Source organism: Thunnus albacares, chromosome 13 (assembly GCF_914725855.1).
Source record: "Thunnus albacares chromosome 13, fThuAlb1.1, whole genome shotgun sequence".
NCBI lineage: Eukaryota > Metazoa > Chordata > Actinopteri > Scombriformes > Scombridae > Thunnus > Thunnus albacares.
The window spans coordinates 32,043,521-32,059,689 of NC_058118.1; the positions used below are offsets into that span (position 1 = coordinate 32,043,521).

General features: G+C 38.7%; 1 protein-coding gene and 1 long non-coding RNA gene across 2 annotated transcripts in view; both read right to left on the reverse strand.

The window, feature by feature from the left end:
• LOC122995113 (NLR family CARD domain-containing protein 3-like) overlaps positions 1 to 16,169 on the reverse strand; it is a 381,835-nt gene that overhangs the window by 60,717 nt on the left and 304,949 nt on the right. The gene's annotated exons all lie outside the window — the stretch shown is intronic.
• On the reverse strand, positions 19 to 4,182 carry LOC122995150. The gene is made up of 3 exons (XR_006406732.1): positions 4,148 to 4,182; positions 334 to 487; positions 19 to 60 (listed from the first exon to the last, which is right to left on the reverse strand). It is a non-coding gene; the product is annotated as an uncharacterized LOC122995150 (long non-coding RNA).

Genomic DNA, 16,169 nt, shown 5'->3' on the forward strand with positions numbered 1-16,169 from the left:
CTTTTAGAGGGAGGGACTCCCTCCTCTCTGTCCTCACACTGATCCATAGCAGAGAAACACCTTCACACAAACACAACAACAAGCTCATTCATTACAACAAGCTGCACATCACACCAGCACTGCAGTTACAACGGCGTCATTCTTGATTCAACCACCAGATGGCAGCAAAGTAAGACATTATTCTTCATTTCCACTGAGGTTTAATGTTTCATGTTTTACTTTCAGAAGGTTCCAGTTCTCTGTTGGCTTTTCATTTACCACTATAGAGCACATTTAATGGAGATGAGCTGCTGGTGGAGTCAGCTGTGTGGCAGAAGAAATAAAAATACTCACCAGGTGAATTCAGATCCACATCCAGTCACAGAGTCTTTGTAGCTTCACCTGCAGAGGAAACACAGAGAGAGAAACTGCTGCTGATTCTCCTTCATCAGTCCTTCATCATCAGTCTGAGGACTCTGGTTTTCTATGGAGTCATTTGTACTTCTTGCTGTTTTAATTAGAGATTGTACTGAATGACACTTTATTGATTAATAACAGTTAAGCAGCATATCACACTCAGAGGCCTGACATGTATTTCAACTGATGATTTAGTGAATAAACATAAAGATACTGATGCAACAATTTTCACAAATATCAGTGGAGACAAAACTTGTGAAGTTTGTCAGACACTAAACGTGTTCTCTCTCTTTTATCCCCGAGGAGATTAGAAGGAGCCACAAGATCACATGAATGTTTGTGTTTCAGAGCATCAATGCATCATATTTTTATTTACATTCATCTTTATTTATGGTTCTGTTATAGTTGCTACAGCTGTGTTATATTCTATTTGATCTTGTGGGAATGTTGTCTGTCAATCAGTGTTAGATTATAAGGATCAAAGTACAGACGTTTCCATGATTTATGGTTGAATTAATGGAGCATCATCATCATCATCATCATCATCATGTACAGTAAAGATTAAAACAGGCAGAATAAGAGAGAACAATCTGTCTGACTCAACACTAAATGCAGTTCTGTACAGCAGAACAAAGATCTTCCTGTGATGAGGCATCACATTGTAGTTTAAACTCCGTCATTATTCCACAAACAGAGTTTACTGTGTTTTGATGACAGTGATTCACTTTGTAGTTTATATAATGTGACATTGATTTTACATTGATATAGTATAAAGATACTGAATGAAGGTTTGGCAGCAACATAAACTTTAGTTTCTATTGCTGCAGCTCTTAGCTTGGTTAAAATACTGAATATCATCAATGAAAAGATGTTTTCAACAGTTTGTCTGTGATATAGTTTAGAAAGATTTCAGAGAATATTATTTAATGACTTTTATTAGCTGTTCATCACTAACCATACCACCTGTGAAACAAAGTCTCCCTCACTACCAGCATGATACTGGTTATTAAAACATGCACCAGTTTAAAGGTGACTGAATGGGGCGACCCTTCATACTGACACTAAACTTCTCTGACAATGAATAAAATGTTTTACACAAACAAACTCAAGACTGTTTGAAACCGTTTGAGTTCATTTGATGTCAAACTGTCAGAACATAATCACATGACTGTGTTTAAGTGCAGTTAGTGACGTGTTGAAAGCTGATAAAATGTGTATCTGTCAGGTTGGTGAGCTGTTGTTGACTTGCTAGCTAGTGACAGTGTTCCTAATATAACTGCAGCACATTTTACTGTTTGATGAACAATAAATTCACTGCAGAACATCTATTAAAACATGGTTTACTTTTACTGCTCAACATTAAACACAACTAAACAGCATATTATTAATAATCTATTTCATTCATTTATGAAAAGCAGCAGCATCATACATTGAGCCTTTAACACTCAGTGTCAGCTGTGTATTTATTTGAGTCTCATTTATTATTATTGATGCACATATTACATGTTATATGCAGGTAATTTTTCAGAGTAACAACAGACATTGAAAGGTTGACTGTTGGAATTAGTGTTAAAATAGTGCAGACGTGGAACAATGTGTGGCACAGGGGTAACATTCATTAAGACCTGCATTATTGTCTCTGATGCTGTGAAATACACGCAGGGCAACAGGGCAGTGCGTAATGTTTGTGCAGCGACTGAGTGAAGCTTCATCAGAGCGAGCAGGAAGTTGTCAGTGTGTCAGTAAATGTACAGAACAGACTACAGTGAGTCAGTTAATAAATGCTGCAGCTTGTCAAGACCAAGAAAAGTCACGTCTGTTATTTCCCCAACTGCTGGAAAAGTGAAGGGGGTTAGCTCCACAGTTAGCAACAATGGGTTAGCCTAACCTGAAGACACTGAACACAGAAACAGAACAGAGAAATGTTCTTCACCCCCCCAGACCAAACCAGTCAACCCAGGGGAAACACTTCCACCAGTATTCAACAAAGCAACATAAATCTCTACTGGTGTCACGTCTGGACTCATCCTGAGCACGGCCGGTTTGCTCCCAATTATTTCACTGTATAAACTCTGAATCTGTGTGTAACAGGTCACCTGTTTTCTGTACAGAAAAGCCTTTAAGTTAATAATTCTATCGTGAGATCTCAACGTCTCATCAGAAGATTTAAATAGTTGATGAAGTTACCGCTGTCTCCCAGTCTGGAGACACAGGTATGGATGCTGCTGCTGTGTGACAGCCACAGCTGTTCATTAAAGTCAGAGGAAAGGAGCTACATTACACATCTATCAGCGTCACACAGAGTCTGAAAGCTCCGGCCAGATTTAACCCCTTCCTCCACCACTGCCACACACACTCTGTATGTTGTAGATTAAGATATTTTTTACCTGTTTTCACTTCTATGTTTGTACTTTTTATGGACTGTAACTCTATTTTTACTCAGCATGTGACCCACATGTTCTCTGTGTTTCTTCTTCTTGTAAATAAATCAAGTTATTTGAACTTGAAGCTGTTACTAATACAGACAGAGCAGGTTGTTGGACAAATGTTGGAAGTTATTGATCTGTGAACACTGACTCAGTACTGTCAGCTGTTATTGGACACTTTGAACTAGTGATGAGCAAAAATGAACAAACGAATCTTTTTAGTGTCAAACGTAGCGAGTGCTCATGAATCCCGGACTTTTCCCACTCATACCGCCCACACCCATCACTGTTATCGTAGGGTCCTGCTCACACTGCCTGCCTGCTACGGTGGTGCAGTCGCTCTAAACATGAATGAGCACCGATGAATGAGCGGGAATCACCGTCTCCAACGGGGACGTCAGTGACTGACTCGAGTCCAGACAGCCTGGCAGCAACTCACTGAACGAGACTGAACCACCTGCTGCTCTCTCTGCTACCCGCCCCTCAAAAACACCGACTGATCGTTGGTCAGTGACACATCACATTTCTGTCACATCGTATTGAGCTTATATAGCCTACCTACATACAAGTGGGATGCTGAATCAATGCATTGAAATTAATATTTTATCTTTATTAATGTAAACTTATACATGATGACTGGTAATGCACTGAAGAGAAATTTTGTGGGGCAGGCAGCACGAGCTGTCGAATGACTGCAGTCAAGTCAGCCGCCACGTAATTTCCTACTGCGCGCACACTTCCGTTATTACGGTAATGAGTTTTTCTACTTGGAAGACAAAGATGGTCCGTCGACTAAATGTGGTTTAACATCGCTGTCATTTCCTGTACAGTCGATCGATAATATTACAGTTTGATTGAAACAGCAACAACACAACAACTTCCAGAACATTTCACTGTGGAATTAAACAATAAAGGACCAGAAGGAAAGTACGTGGCGGCTAGTTGGACTGTAATTTCCGGAGTGGCGGCTGACTTGACTGCAGTTGTCGAATGTGTCTGTACTATAACTGAGTGTCACAGAGAAACTGACGGCACATTTTGCAAAAAGTATCAAAACTCCAAAGGTTCGATATATTTACATGTATCAACTGGAAGGAACCGATACTGTGAAAAGAATCGGTCCGCCCATCACTACTTTGAACAGTGAACCTAAAATGGAGGAAAACTTCCAGCATGTTGATTTGTGTTGACTGTTAGTAGAGTTCTGAACTACAGATTTCTGCTGTTTCTACTGGAACTAAACTAACAAGATGAACAAAGAGTCATTCAAGAGTCAAACAGTGAAAACTGTCACAATATAAACACAATAAAGTCACAATAAATACCTTTAGAAGAAGAAAAGAAGCTGCGACACGACGAGAACAGAAAGAGAAACTAAACTTCAACAGGAAATAACAGAGAGAGAGAGAGAGAGAGAGAGAGACATAGAGAGAGACAGAGAGAGAGAGAGAGACAGAGAGAGACATAGAGAGACATAGAGAGAGAGAGAGAGACATAGAGAGAGAGAGAGAGACATAGAGAGAGAGACATAGAGAGAGACAGAGAGATAGAGAGAGACAGAGAGAGACATAGAGAGAGACATAGAGAGACATAGAGAGAGAGAGAGAGACATAGAGAGACATAGAGAGAGAGAGATATATATATATAGAGAGAGAGAGACATAGAGAGACATAGAGAGACATAGAGAGAGACATAGAGAGACAGAGAGAGACATAGAGAGAGACATAGAGAGAGAGAGAGACATAGACAGAGAGAGAGAGACATAGAGAGAGAGACATAGAGAGAGAGAGGGAGAGATTTTGATTGTATTATACACAAAAATATATTCAAAATTTCAAAAAAAAGGAAACTTCCGGTTTCCAATCAATGATTCCACTTCTCTACATCCTACAGGACCCCAGCTAGCTGCACAACAACTTCCAGAACATTTCACTGGTGAATTTCACAATAAAGGCTCATTGAAAATATACAACAAAATATATTCAAAAAATGAGTGAAAAAAAGGAAATGGCACATGAGATGAAAAAGCTGGCTCTTCAAATACTGAAGGCATCAGGTACATTATATTATGCATATAATGAATATGCATAATATGTAGATTTTATAGCACCTTTTGCAGAACATGTTTTAAATGTGGTATTTTCCTTTCCAGTGTTTGAAGCAGAAAATAACTGTGCCTGAATGTGCCAGAATCTTTTGAATTATTACATTATACACCAAAATATGTGTATAATGTTTTCAATGAGAAAAGACCTGCTGAGTAAAATAGATGAGATGATCACAGCTAGTGCAACAGGGCCCTACACCACTGACAGGTTCTACAAGGTTCAGACGCTTCCAGTGAAAGTTTCCATAAAACGGGATGAATTCCTGGAATGGTTCAAACAGAAGCTCCAGGAAATGGATACAAATCGCAGTAGAACCAGGTATACCAGACTAAGTGAAGAACATGAGGGCAGTGATGGAGAGGCTGCAGAGCTCCAGGTTCAATGAATTATGTATCATAATCTGGACTCAACTCTTGGACTCGACCCATCTCTAACCTCCCTTCCTGTCAGAAACACTGTTCATAAATTCACACCTTTGACTGAAATACAATGATTTATTACATCAGTCCTCACTGATCTTTACTTAAACATGTAAATTCCTCTCAGATCACATCGACTTTCTCTCATTTTAAACAATTTTTGGATACTTTCAGGTAATAATTGATATTTTGCAACTATACCATCAGGTTTTAGGGGGACAGAGCTTATTTTGAATGTGAACGTTTTAAATGTGAGGTGTAGTGGAGGTCTAGTGGTTTAAGGCGCTGACCATGAAGCACAGCATCTCCGGTTTAAGTCCGGCTGGGGTCCTTTCTTGCATATCGTCCTAAATCTCACTGAGAAAGGCTTTAAAGGCCCAGAAATAATAAGAAATAATATTAACAGGTCCATATCCAGGTATGTGTATCATCTACATCACTGTAGAAATGAAATTGTTCTTGACACATCATGTACAACAGAGAGGTCAGATTATCGTCAGGCAGGCTCCTTTACTCACCACAGGCTGGACTCTGTTGGTTAGTGAGGAACTCTTCTAATGCAATTAAACTTTGGAAAAAGGAAGTAAATTTCATGTGTTGAGTGTTTTTCTGCTCTTCATGTATTCACTAAGCATTAACTTAAGGACCGAATTAAAACTGCATCTCATTCAATAACTCACATATTCTCACTGTCATGGAAACAATTTCAGTGTTGAGCCACAGAAGAGCTGCTGAATCAGCCTTTGTATGTCTGTATCATGTGACGTCCCTCTCTCTGCCTCCAGCTCGTGTGATTGGTTTGGCTTCCTGGCTCAGGAGCCAATAAGCAGAGTCAGAGAGGATGTCAGGAAACTACGTGCATCACACACTGCATTCATTACTGACGAACATTATTACATTATTTTATACGGTAAATTCACATAGAGAGCATCTTTAGAGGCGTTTTTCTCTATAAATGTCCTTTTAGAACCTTTATTCATGTGTGATCCCATCTGTCTCTGAGCCACTTCCTGTCTGTTATATTTTGACTGATAGTGGAGTGAAGGTGGCATCTCATCATCATAAGAGCAGGCTGGTTCTTGCTAAATACTGTTAACTGATCGATCTCTGTCACTGCAGGGTTTATTTCCTCATTCATAGCCTCACAGCTTGTAAAGTACCAAGTCACTGTGGTGCACAACTGTACCTGGACCCTGAATGTTGACTGAATAACTGAATAACTGACTGATGACAGACAGAGACTTAAACCAGTTTACACAGTAAGACAAGAAGAGAGTTTCTGACATGTGGCCAGTAGGAGACATATAAAAACTAAAGACAGAGACTCCACAACTCTTTCACTTACTGTCTAAATGTGTAACCACAGTTAGACAATGAGTCGATCCTTTTTACCAGAAGAAGAAACTGTTGGAACATTTTCTTTCTCTTCATTTCCTGTTTCTGAAATATTCTTTTCTTTCTGTTTCATTCTTAAGTTCATACTGTTCGTTTCTTTCTTTTCTCTGTATTTTTGTGCTTGTACTGTGTAATATTTGTAACACAGATGATTATTATTTGCTCATAATAATAATAATTTAGTTTTCATTCTGTCATCCTTCACTTTCATGTGTGTTGCACCCTGTTTTGTTCTTTTATCCTCTCTTATTTAATTGTTTTATACATTTACTCCATCTTTATTGTTTGATGTTAATATTTATGAATACTTTTTATTTTTTTATGTATGTATATGTGGAATATTTCTATATGTATATACTATATATATATGTTTTTGTATCTTGAGCATTTTGGGAATAAAAGTTCCCTTTGGAATGAAAAAAGTTCTCTTTTATTTCACAAATTCACCTTCATTTATCCAGAATAAAGCGTCACGAAGGTGCTTCAATAACTTTGATGAATCATTTAATCTTTCCAACATTTTTAAATCAGTTTCTGTCAATCAGTAATTAGAAACCCATTGTTTCTTCTCAGTGTTATTTGTTTTATGTTTATATTTTCTGTATGGTTGAATATATTTCATGTTAGTAACTTATTGATTCTTTCAGGCTCCATTTGACAGACGTCAGTGTCTCCGTTTTGTTTGTCAGTGAAAGTGAAAGCAACACTTTGCACTTTAAACTCAGTAAACACATACTTGTAAATGTAGCATTTATTTAGTTTTATTGTATTACACTAAAACAGCTTCATCTGTGGAATGTCTGAGTTGATTAGAGGATTTATCTGATGACAGAATGATGTTTGTGCTGAACTTTAATGGCGTCAGTTCAGAGAAGGAACACTTTCACACAATTTTGTGACATTTTTGACCTACAAATAATTTTTCTATGTGAAGAGAGTGTATGACTGGTACACGACGACATTTAGGAAGATGGCTTGATTCATCTTACAGTTAAATCTTTGGACTGTTTGGATAAAACAATCTTCTCATAACTAAGAGACATTCAGTAAATAAGAAATGAACCGCTCTGATTTCTCCACTGAAATAATCTCTGGTCCATCAGATGGAGCAAACACAGCATCAGGTGGCAAATGGAAAACAAGAGGAAGAACATGGAGAAGAGCATGCTCTCTTTTTGCTGGATGTCTGAGTCACCTGACAGTAGCAGTGTGTTACTGAGCTCAGGCTCAGTCCTTTCACTGGATTCACTGGATTCACTGGATTCACTGGATTCACTGGATTCAGTTCACATCTATGTTCTTCAGCTCCATCAGCTTAAAGAACGCAGCTCTTTTACTGTCTTCCCTGGCTCCATTCAAGTTTAAAGTGCCTATTTGAATTCACACATGGAGAAACAATTGTTATTACTGATATTATTGTGTCATGCATTTATAAATGTCAAACCCACTTGTGCTTCAAATTTACTATCAACAAAACCAGCAGACGCTGCATCTCATCTGATTGATGATATTAAACTAACAAACCATCCTGGCTTTTTTACAGCTTTACAAACTAAACTTTCCAACTTAAAGACACTAAAATGAAACTAACGTCCATCTTTTCTTCATCAGGGCTCAGAAATATTCCTGAATTTCAATCATACATTTCACTCAATAAATTCTCTTAACAGGGACGATACAAAAGAAATGTGATTGATTGTCAACGTCTCCCAGTTCACACAGCTCACATAACCTGGATGTTTGAACAGGAGGGAACCTGTTGGTACCATGTGGTTCAATATAAGGTTCACTACCACAGGACTGATTCATTTCAATACAAGTCTGTCATTTTGGTTTTAACAGAATATCTTTTGACCATTTTTCTTTAAAGTTAGTGAGTAGCTGCATCCTAGTTGCATTAATGTTGCAGCTTAGATTATTTCTATAGATATATTCCTCCATGATGCTACTGAGCTCTTTCTTTAGTGATCTAGTCTTCAGCTATACTTCCTCTAGCTAACTCTTTCTCACGCAGCCGAGTTAAATACTGATATAAACTCTGACTAACCGTCTCCACCGACTGAAGATCACTAAACTTCCAGATCATTTCTCCTGGATTACTTCTAGCTGAAGCTCTTTCTACCTCACCTTCCCATCTACATATATACAGAATGTATGAATGTGTGTGTGATCACGACTTCTTTAATGCATTTCAAATGTTTTACTTATATTTGTGAATCACTTTGTAACTGTGGAAAAGTGTAATAAAAGTGTATTATTATTTATTTAAAGTCAGGATCACTGTGGAAATAAGTTGATAATAATAATTAGTTGAACTTGTTGTAAAAACGTGTTAAATAACTGTGATGAATCATGTTATAACTAAATATAATCTGACAGAGAAGTGAATGTATTTAATGTGATGTATCTTCTGATTAAATGCAGGTTTTCAGGCTGATGAAGCTGCAGTTCTGCTGCCACCTGCAGGTCAGACGAGTGGCTGCAGACAGTTCCTCAGGACCAGCTGGTGTTTGATCAATAATCAATAAACTGTCACAGTCATCAATAATAATAAACTACAGTCACCAGACTCTGTTATATTTGTGTTTGTAATAAGTTTGGGGGGGGCTGTTTAACAACTGTACTGGATTGTCTTATATTGTCCAGGTGTTTGTAATAAGTGTGTGTGTGTGTGTGTGTGTGTGTGTGTGTGTATGTGTGTGTGTGTGTGTGTGTGTGCCGCGCCGCGCTGGGAGAGGAAGTGGCGAGGAGAAGAGAGCAGGAAGCTCCGTGGAAGGCCATGCTTTATACACCAGACCACACCGGGCCCAGGTGTGGCTCATGAAGTCAATGACGATCCTCCGCCCTGAAACAAACAAACAAACCAAAACACAGGAGCAGCGAGTGGAGCGGAGGGGTCGTCACAATAGTCATACGATCTAACAGACCTCACGGTCGATCAATACCTTCAAACATGGACATCCTTCAACTTTAGCTTGTCGAGGTACCTCATGATCCACACAGTCTCTAAAACAGTCGGGTTAAGACAAACATATCTCTAACTAACCTCAGAGGTCAGCAAGCAGCCCTCAGATAGAAACAGGTTCAAAAGTTCAACCAGACTAGTGTAACAGGGTCAACTGTGCAGCATATGTATTAGAATTACACAAAATCTGTAAATAGTTCAATCCTGACGTGCTATTCCTCCAGGGTCAACAGGTGGAACATTTAAGACTCAGTTCATTGTACCCCTACGTTCACTGTTGTGGTTGCCCCCCCCCCCTCTATAAATGATGTCCCCCGCCTTTACCTCTCCCCTTTTGTTGTTGTACTTCATGGGAGAGGTAAGCGACGTCGTGCACTTCCTTTGAATTACGAGTGTAAGTTTGTTTATTAGCTCGGACTTCTTGTGCAGTATGCTAACACATTTCTGTGTCATTTAATTTGTGCAGGAGCCTGAGTTAGCATCACAACTGACCGGAGGATTTCTTTTATTTACTTCTGTCGTCAGTTGCCGGAATAAACGGTCGCCTCCAAAGACACCCTGGTCTGAGCCTCTTCCTTATAACACAACGCTAGAAACCACCGGTTACACTAGGACAGGGTTGCCAACTTTGGGTCCCTGCTGGAGGGAGATTTTGATGCCACGGGCTTAATCAGGACTACGTGCACACACTTAATCACATGCACGTATTTGGACTCAGTTGACCATCAGGGTGTAAAACAGTATGCAGTTTACACATGTGGTGGGAGCGGGAGGTCTCAGATTTAAGGATACAGCCTGACTACACCACAGTAGTAGACAAACACTAATCCAATAAAGGGCACACAGGTTCATTCACTAATGAAAGTCAAAGATGTGTTGTTCCCGATATCAAAACTACAACGTTTATTTGAATGTTCATAAGTTAAAAGGCAATAACAAGGGTTTACACACACACACAGTCACTCAGCCAAATATGTACATCAGTGTTCTTCACTATTTTTTCATGGCAGGACACTTAGATGAAGTAAATCTGCCAACTAATTTGTCATATCACGACATACAATATGTAACGCAGCCAATACAATCTGAATTATAGGCTTACCTTAAAGCTAGGGTATCTAATGTATTTTAGAAGCATTTTTGTTATAGTTGTTGAAATTCTCTGTACATCCCGACAGCCATCAATAAATCAAATGAAAATCCAGTATGTGTGACGGTTGCAGGCCTGTAATAATCCCGTCCAATCATTTCATTCAGCCTGAATGAAAAGTCATTTTATAGCAGGTTTCAATCTTGTTCTTTGACTTCTGTTAGTGGGATGTCTCTACATTCCAATAACAGATTGTGCCTTTAAAATATTTACCAGAACAGTAATTCATCTAGATACAGCTGTAATTTCCTCACCAGTTTTCCTGCTTTGAATGTGTTGGTGTCTATCAGATGACGCCTGCGTGGCCTCTGTGTTTCTCTTTCATCCTTAAACTTTTTCTTTCAATCTTTTTGAAAGTTCTTTACTTTCTGCTTGTTTTCCTTTCAACATTATTACATCCTGCAACTCTTCCTCACTTCTGTCTCCTCTCTCCTGATTCCTTCACTCACTCTGAAAATATAAAAAGCCTTCCTTTAAAAATCGGAGTGAGCATGAAGCAGAACTTTAACTTGTATGATGTTAATTACAGACATTGTGGACAAAACACACAGCGGGGATGCATCATCAGCCCATCTATCTAAACTATCAAGCTAACGTTACATTAACATTAACGTTACTGTAAAGTAACAGTCAGGCTAAAGCAGCAACAGATAGATAAACTGGACGCTTAAATCACTGATGTCAATTTAAAAGAACTTTAGCTCCACTTTTTGCTGAAGAGTTTTTCTAGCTTCTTACTTTGTGCTGCTTTTTCTGACATTATTATTTGATGCTGCGCGTCAGTTAATGTCATATATGATCCTCTGAACTCTGATTCATTCGTCTGCCTGCTGGCTTCAGCACGGAGGGTTTGTTTGATTAAAAGACCCGCGCAGCAGGAGCGGGCGGTGGGTTGTTGGTCACCCCTCGTTAACAGTAACAGCTGTCTCCGTGTCTCATACAAGGATACAAAGTTCAAACGGAAAACAAAACGAGCGCTCCCAGAAGATACAACAGAAGCTGCGGTAGAAAGCCGCTCTGAGCCTTTAACAGCTTTCTGTGTAAACGCTGTTTCAGAGTTTAGGAGGAGGTTAAACGGCGTTTATGTGCGTTTAGTCTCCGTTACAGCCCTGTGTATGACTGTACAAAAATAATCCGCGTAGTTTAAGCATCACTCTTTAGCAAAAAGACTGTGACTGTTCATCTCTGTTGCTGTGGCGATGTTTTGGTGTGAGAATAGTTTGGGCAGCGTGAAGCGTGAGAGTTGGCAACCCTGAACTAGGAGCAGGATCTCTTCACCAACATGTATGCCCAAAATGACAACGACATGACATCACATCCAGTTGATAACAAACACTGACCCCTTAGTTTAAAAACATGTGTCACACATCTACAATAGATTTATATTCACTTTTCTTTCTCAATAGATTTAGTCTTTATTGTCTTTTTGTTTTCACAGCCTGGAGGAGACAAAATTTGATTTTTTCTGAAATGTTGTCATATACAGTTTATACTGTATTTATACTTTATATATATTATATTATATATATTATATATAAATCACTTTAAACTACAGAGACCTGAAACCTGAAAAACAGTCAAAACTTCTTAGTAGAGTAAAAAGAAATATAAAGTTTTATACTTTTCAATTAAAACTTCATTTGGTTTACTCTTCTAATTATTCCATATTTCACAAACATTTAATCATTTATAACAAATGAAATAAAGCATCTGAAGTTATTTTATCTTGAATTATCTTTATGTAAATATTATTATCTTTATTTATATTTATTTAAAAATGAATTGAAGGTTAAAAGAAAAAGTATACAGATTGATATTTTGACATTTTTGAACTAACTGTGTGTTTTATTGATGTAATCGGTTCATTTTTTACTCCTGATAACATTTTGTTGTTGTTTGGAGGCTCCGAACACTCAGACAGTTTGTTATCGACGCCACAGAGAAGAACTTTTACTTATTGTCTCTAAATTAAACCTCAAATCCAAACCTGAACCTGGACTTTTTAAAACTGTGTTTCTGTTTTAATGTCTTCAGAAAACATGTTTCAGCCGTCAGCATCATTTCACTGGTTTCATTTACATTTTACAGCTGATTTTAAAATTGTATTACTTACCTTTAAAGCAGGACTTGGACTGAGGATGTGCTGATATCACACTATGACTATCACAGGCCAAAATATCATGATTAACAGTATTATCATGATAATCATTCAAGTTCCTGAAATCCTGCTATTAGTGCTAAAACACAGATAAATGACACAAAGATCAGCTTGTGTTTTATTGACTGAATATTATTCTGTGTGTTGCAGCTTTGAAAACAGTTGATTAAATACAGTTTAAACAGTAAAGAAAAGCAGCTTGTTGACTGGAAATCACTTTAAATGCAGCTCAGAGTTTCTTATAGAAACACATTCATAGTCTGAAATTCATGAATTTTTCCTGATGAAATGGATGGATTTGAAGGTCGGAGCTTATTTAACTAATTCAAATACTGGAGTGTTGAACTTTGTATGAAGTGTTAACAGTTCAATTCATTTATAAAAGGCACATCAGTAACAAACAGCAGCAGAGAACATTCAGACCTGTAAGCTGCTGCTCTTCAGTGTGTTGGCAGCTCAGGTTAATATAGAAAGTCCTGAGCAGAGATGTTGGATCTGGACTGATCTGACCTGCTTCTCTGGTTATTCTGCCTGTGAGCAGCAGAAAGCTGCTTCGTCGTGTCTGAACAGAATCAAACTGCTGATGAAGACAGAACAGCTGCTCTGTGTTCACAGTGTCTCTGAAAACAACAATAATCACAGTCAGAAACAATGTTTCACCACAGTTTATTGTAAAAAGGTTTCCCGCCACATCTCTAACTGGGACTGACTGACTCCAGAATATATAACAGACCTCTAACAGCCTGTGAGCCTGAACGTGGTCTCAGACCATCAAACCAGTTTCTGCTCGCTGATCCCAGTTCAGTTCTGTGACCAGAGAAGATCAGACTGTCGACATCTGTTGATTATTATTATTATTCTTGTTATTTGAGTTGTGATGTTTAAATCACCAGACTGTGATTCAGGTTTCTGCTGCTAGATGGAGACAAACAGACAGAAGCTGCTTTAAGTTGCAGCTTCATTTAATTCTCGTTATATTTACACCAGTAATGACTCGACACTCTTAACATGTCAAGTGAACGAACACTGAAATCAAACTGAATAATCTCATTAAATTCCTCACAACCCAAAAACCATTCAGACACTTCATACAGAAAAACTGCTGAATTATCAGACTGATACTTAACTGTTTGTATTTTCAACATGTTTCACTTTTACAAGATGACGAGCAGCTGATCTCAGGTAAACCTTCCAGAGCTGCTAATGTTAGCCTCAACTCTGATATATCACATCTCATCAGGACCGACTCCCACACAGCCCATGTTCCAGTCCTGAAGGCTTTTTCTAACGTGACCTGTGACCTCACAACCCTCCAGACTCTAAATGTACAATGACTGGAGATCACTTTATTAGGAACACCTGTGCAGTCTGATGCGATCCAACACAACAGCTCTGCCATCAATTCTACATTTACAAAGCTTCTACATTCTCAGTTGTTGTTGACGTTGTCAGAAAGGTGATAATTGTATTTTATATTTATTATTGAGGTGGTAGTGGGGCTGCTGTACTGGACTGTGTTATATTGAAAAGTGTTCCTAATATTTTGCCCTCCTGATGCTTGTTAATGGGCTGGAATAAAACCACACAATGGAAAACATGATGGAAATATGACATTTGTCTCCTCTCTCAGTAGAGTCCCACTAGATACTAGTTTTCTTTCTCTGCCCACAGAATCTGTTCTGAACATCAGCAGACTGTTAAACTCCTGCAGGCTGTAAAACTTTCTGACTGAAGTTTCATTTACAATAAAAGCTAAAAGCTCAACTTGTTCGACAGACAGGAAAACTTCTGCACACGCTCAGTTTGGGGCCTCGAGTACAGAAAGAAGAAGCAGCAAACACCTGCTGCCTGGTTTGAAATATGAAAATAAATAAAAAATGAAGTTATTTTATCTTGATTTATCTTATTTATTTAAAAACGAACTGAAGGTTAAAAGAAAAAAAAAAGAAAAAGTCCCAAGTTGGGACTCGTGTACTTGCTAGTTCAGACTTGGCAAGTTGGACTCAGTAGTACAAACTTGTGAGGACGAGAGGACGCAGTAGATCATTCTGCAGCTGGAACAGCAGCAGCTCAGCTTCAACACACCTACCTGACTGTACTGTGACAAAATAATCTCAACTCAAAGCTCCACTAACACTTTTTATCTCACAAAACAAAAACCTCACTGACAGAGAGATGCAGTAAATGATGTTATTCAGTCTGTAATGTAGCTATAATAAAAATCTAAACTGTTATGTAGCTTAATAAAATAAATGAAATGAATCTGTTCATTTGAATCCATGTATATGTGTGTAAATGTGGTGATATGTGTACATGTGGAGCTCCAGAGGCAGCGCTGCTGTTCTGTCCAGTAAAAACATGAAGCTTCACTTTACATTCAGACAAACTAATGTTGCAGCTACAATTGTTAGATTTCATCTGTGAGACCAACATTTATCTTCCAGAAGGAATTATATCATATATCTAAATGCTGCGGAGACATTAGAGCCAGCGGTGAATCAGCAAAGAGCTGCAGATCAGTTCATGGATCATGTTCTCCCCGGGATGACCACATGTTGACCAGCCGATCATCTCAGGAGTCGGGCTGCTAGCAGCTGAGATGAGCGGCTGGTCCAAACATCTCCCAACACATCCCAGCAGGTTTACAGACTGGAGTTACTGGGATAAACTGGCCACATGTTGGAATCTATATGTTACTTTCTCACCTGAAAACATTAAAAATGAATAAAGTGACATATTAATAATCCTACAATTAAAGTTACAACAGCTTTTAGCCTGACTCAAAGTCTCCGCCATCGCTGCCGGTTGGTGTGAAATGCATTTTGGGATACTTTTTATTACGCTAACGTGTCTCCTGGTTTCTCTCACTCGCGTCTCTTCTCCCAGCGAGGATGAGAGGGAGACGTGAGGACGGAGTCAGTGAAAGGAACTCTGAATGCTTCAGCATACCAAGAGATTTTGGACAATTCCATACTCCCAACTTTGTGGGAACAGTTTGGGGATGGCCCCTTCCTGTTCCAACATGACTGTGCACCAGTGCACAAAGCAAGGTCCATAAAGACATGGATGAGAGAGTTTGGTGTAGATGAACTTGACTGGCCTGCACAGAGTCCTGACCTCAACCCAATAGAACACCTTTGGGATGAATTAGA